The sequence below is a fragment of the Schistocerca piceifrons genome, unplaced genomic scaffold (assembly GCF_021461385.2).
Source record: "Schistocerca piceifrons isolate TAMUIC-IGC-003096 unplaced genomic scaffold, iqSchPice1.1 HiC_scaffold_32, whole genome shotgun sequence".
NCBI lineage: Eukaryota > Metazoa > Arthropoda > Insecta > Orthoptera > Acrididae > Schistocerca > Schistocerca piceifrons.
Window position 1 is genome coordinate 22,501 of NW_025728537.1, and position 5,000 is coordinate 27,500.

At 56.5% G+C, this 5,000-nt stretch overlaps 2 non-coding genes and 1 pseudogene across 2 annotated transcripts; all 3 read right to left on the reverse strand.

Annotated features, from left to right (window-relative positions):
* The window catches only part of LOC124745468, a 4,222-nt pseudogene extending 4,001 nt beyond the window's left edge, over window positions 1–221 (reverse strand).
* A 188-nt stretch (window positions 222–409) lies between these two features.
* On the reverse strand, window positions 410–564 carry LOC124745475. The gene has a single exon (XR_007011024.1). It is a non-coding gene; the product is annotated as a 5.8S ribosomal RNA (ribosomal RNA).
* Window positions 565–915: 351 nt separating this feature from the next.
* LOC124745461 lies at window positions 916–2,823 on the reverse strand. Its single transcript, XR_007011017.1, has one exon. It is a non-coding gene; the product is annotated as a small subunit ribosomal RNA (ribosomal RNA).
* Between the last annotated feature and the right edge of the window lie 2,177 nt (window positions 2,824–5,000).

Here is a 5,000-nt window from a genome sequence, read left to right on the forward strand (position 1 = left end):
GGGCCGTGGCCTCATTCAAGTTGGACTTGGGCTCGGCGCGAGGCGTCGGGGTAGTGGACCCTCCCAAACACCACATGCCACGACAGGCGGCAGCCTGCGGGGTTCGGTGCTGGACTCTTCCCTGTTCGCTCGCCGCTACTGGGGGAATCCTTGTTAGTTTCTTTTCCTCCGCTTAGTAATATGCTTAAATTCAGCGGGTAGTCTCGCCTGCTCTGAGGTCGTTGTACGAGGTGTCGCACGCCACACCGCCAGCCGGCTGTGCACGCTACCGAGAAAGTACCGGTATGCGAACCGCCAGGCGACGGGCGCGCATCGCACGTTTGAGGAGACGCGGCCGGCCCCACAGGCGGCCGCGACACTCCCAGGTCTGCGAAGCGGGGCAAACGCCGCGCGCTTCAGTATACGTAGCCGACCCTCAGCCAGACGTGGCCCGGGAACGGAATCCATGGACCGCAATGTGCGTTCGAAACGTCGATGTTCATGTGTCCTGCAGTTCACATGTCGACGCGCAATTTGCTGCGTTCTTCATCGACCCACGAGCCGAGTGATCCACCGTCCTGGGTGATCTTTTCTCAGTTTCCGCCGTCTCTTTCGAGACGGTCGCATAGGCGGGAGTGAGGCGTGTGGCGGCCCCTGTTCCAGCGTTCTGTGTCCAACGGCCTCACGGCCGACGGGCGTCGTACGGCTCCACACCGGAGCGGACAGGCACTCGGGCGAAAGTCATTCAAAACCGGCGCCAGGCGCCAGGTGCCGCAGGCCAGCCGCTCCAGCGCTTCAGCGCTCGTACCACACAACATTGCCGCTAGTTTTGAGAGGCACGCGTGGTTCCGCACGCGGCGCACGGCTACGGCGAGCCGTACAGGTAGCGTGTTGCGCGACACGACACGCACATCGAAAGACATGCAGTCTAGTCGGTAATGATCCTTCCGCAGGTTCACCTACGGAAACCTTGTTACGACTTTTACTTCCTCTAAATGATCAAGTTTGGTCATCTTTCCGGTAGCATCGGCAACGACAGAGTCAATGCCGCGTACCAGTCCGAAGACCTCACTAAATCATTCAATCGGTAGTAGCGACGGGCGGTGTGTACAAAGGGCAGGGACGTAATCAACGCGAGCTTATGACTCGCGCTTACTGGGAATTCCTCGTTCATGGGGAACAATTGCAAGCCCCAATCCCTAGCACGAAGGAGGTTCAGCGGGTTACCCCGACCTTTCGGCCTAGGAAGACACGCTGATTCCTTCAGTGTAGCGCGCGTGCGGCCCAGAACATCTAAGGGCATCACAGACCTGTTATTGCTCAATCTCGTGCGGCTAGAAGCCGCCTGTCCCTCTAAGAAGAAAAGTAATCGCTGACAGCACGAAGGATGTCACGCGACTAGTTAGCAGGCTAGAGTCTCGTTCGTTATCGGAATTAACCAGACAAATCGCTCCACCAACTAAGAACGGCCATGCACCACCACCCACCGAATCAAGAAAGAGCTATCAATCTGTCAATCCTTCCGGTGTCCGGGCCTGGTGAGGTTTCCCGTGTTGAGTCAAATTAAGCCGCAGGCTCCACTCCTGGTGGTGCCCTTCCGTCAATTCCTTTAAGTTTCAGCTTTGCAACCATACTTCCCCCGGAACCCAAAAGCTTTGGTTTCCCGGAGGCTGCCCGCCGAGTCATCGGAGGAACTGCGGCGGATCGCTGGCTGGCATCGTTTATGGTTAGAACTAGGGCGGTATCTGATCGCCTTCGAACCTCTAACTTTCGTTCTTGATTAATGAAAACATACTTGGCAAATGCTTTCGCTTCTGTTCGTCTTGCGACGATCCAAGAATTTCACCTCTAACGTCGCAATACGAATGCCCCCGCCTGTCCCTATTAATCATTACCCGGGTTCCGAAAACCAACAAAATAGAACCGAGGTCCTATTCCATTATTCCATGCACACAGTATTCAGGCGGGCTTGCCTGCTTTAAGCACTCTAATTTGTTCAAAGTAAACGTGCCGGCCCACCGAGACACTCAATAAAGAGCACCCTGGTAGGATTTCAACGGGGTCCGCCTCGGGACGCACGAGCACGCACGAGGCGGTCGCACGCCTTCAGCTCGCCCCACCGGCAGGACGTCCCACGATACATGCCAGTTAAACACCGACGGGCGGTGAACCAACAGCGTGGGACACAAATCCAACTACGAGCTTTTTAACCGCAACAACTTTAATATACGCTATTGGAGCTGGAATTACCGCGGCTGCTGGCACCAGACTTGCCCTCCAATAGATACTCGTTAAAGGATTTAAAGTGTACTCATTCCGATTACGGGGCCTCGGATGAGTCCCGTATCGTTATTTTTCGTCACTACCTCCCCGTGCCGGGAGTGGGTAATTTGCGCGCCTGCTGCCTTCCTTGGATGTGGTAGCCGTTTCTCAGGCTCCCTCTCCGGAATCGAACCCTGATTCCCCGTTACCCGTTACAACCATGGTAGGCGCAGAACCTACCATCGACAGTTGATAAGGCAGACATTTGAAAGATGCGTCGCCGGTACGAGGACCGTGCGATCAGCCCAAAGTTATTCAGAGTCACCAAGGCAAACGGACCGGACGAGCCGACCGATTGGTTTTGATCTAATAAAAGCGTCCCTTCCATCTCTGGTCGGGACTCTGTTTGCATGTATTAGCTCTAGAATTACCACAGTTATCCAAGTAACGTGGGTACGATCTAAGGAACCATAACTGATTTAATGAGCCATTCGCGGTTTCACCTTAATGCGGCTTGTACTGAGACATGCATGGCTTAATCTTTGAGACAAGCATATGACTACTGGCAGGATCAACCAGGGAGCTGCGTCAACTAGAGCTGAGCAGCCGGCCGCCCGGGAGTGTGTCCCGGGGGCCCGCGCGAACACGCAAGCGTCCCGCTCAATCATTCTGCAAACAGGAGGAGGCTGAGCTCCCCTGCACAATACACCTCGAAACCCTCTCAGGTCCCGGCGGCGCGCAGCGCCGTCCCAAGTACTTGGTCGGGTTCGAGAGAGGCGCAATCGCCCGGAGTTAGGCGAGTAGACGCTTTCGGTGCGACCACCCGTGCTCCCAACTGAGCTTGCCGCTGCCGACAGAGGCCCGGGAGCGTGCTGTCGTGGCATTGCCGGCGGGAGACAACACGCGCCACCTACGGTGACCGGCAGCTCCAACGCCAGCGCCACAGAAGGACAAAAGCCCCACTTGGGTGCCGAAGCGAACTCTCCCAGCACAGCGCACGCGCCAACACATCCGCACAGCTGCGATACAAACCACCAGCGAGAACCGCTGGGGCGACCGAGCAGCAGACGGCGTCGCGGCGCCGAGCGCCGGGCGGCGGCGCATCCTCAACGCACACAGTCCTCAATCGGACCAGCACACTGAAGATGTCCACCGCGCTTCGCACCGGGCCCGCGAGGACCTACTTTGGCCGCACGGCGCCGCGCGCAGGGTGCGCCGGCGCGCAGCTGCGACGCCTGCCGCGTCCGTCGGCCGGCGCGCCTGCCACTGGCCGCCCCCACCAGCCGGCTGTAGCGCGTGCGCCCACGCACCGCGCGGCCAGCACGCCGGGAGGCGCCCCCTCACCGGCCGGGGACGGTCCCACCCAGCCACCGCCGCGTATCGCTTCACACCCAGATGCCGTTCAGTTTCGTCGGCATGGTGGGTATCGCTGGAACAACCGGTTAGTACCTCAACCTATCGTCGCCATCACCGATTCACCCCTAGCGAGAACAACCGCACCACAACAGGTTACCATTTGTTCATTTGCGTAACTTCACCAGAAAACGCAGGCGTCCATCGCCATTTGCAACTTCAACGATTATTGCATGCCTGTGTCAGGTGTCACGCCACACTACGTCTGCCCACATACACGCAACAAAATGTGCACGCCCTAGACAATACGTGGAAGGTGGCCCCCGTACGTATGCGATGTCCATTGCTCGAACGACTGTCAACCGGCCTCTGTAGCATGTCGCAGATATGGAACGCGGTGCACCATGCCATCACGGTGTGTGAGGAGAGACGACTAGGTCCGAATACATCAACAGACAGCTCATGCTGATCGCCATCCACGGCGTCCGTTCCTCCCACACGTCTCTATGGCGTACCACACTGCAATCCAGCTCTCATAGGGAGACGACACGTAGCTGCGTGCACAATATTTGCACTGTATGGTCCGCCGTTTTTGGGCGCAGTCGTTGTGCGGTCACACATGTGCCACGATGTATCATTCAGTACATAAGGACGAATGTGCAGTACAGATTGTGGTTCACGCGTACGACATCAGCGGACAGTTGACACAGGCCGCACCACAACGTAGCCTGAGTACGTCGCATGCGAAGGGCATTGAACATGCAAACTTCTCACCAACCAGCTTGCGAAGGCAGGGGGCAAGGTGGGGACGTGGGGAGGGGCGGCATGTACGTCCTGCTGCCATCCACATTACAGTGTACAGCAGGAGCATGTGGAAAGTGAGCAAGACTTGCAAGGTGTTTAACATGAAGCGATACACAGGGGTGCGGGCAGTGCGAGTAGCGAACTATATTGCGAGGGTTGCGGGTGGGCAACACTACAGTAATTGAACGAGTCGTATAACAATTACAGAGCAGGTTTAGGCGACAACGTGGGTTACGTTAAGGCGACAACATGGGTTAGGTTAAGGCACAACATGGGTTAGGTTAAGGCACAACATGGGTTAGGTTAAGGCACAACATGGGTTAGGTTAAGGCACAACATGGGTTAGGTTAAGGCACAACATGGGTTAGGTTAAGGCACAACATGGGTTAGGTTAAGGCACAACATGGGTTAGGTTAAGGCACAACATGGGTTAGGTTGAGGCACAACATGGGTTAGGTTAAGGCACAACATGGGTTAGGTTGAGGCACAACATGGGTTAGGTTGAGGCACAACATGGGTTAGGTTGAGGCACAACATGGGTTAGGTTAAGGTACAACATGGGTTAGGTTAAGGTACAACATGGGTTAGGTTAAGGTACAACA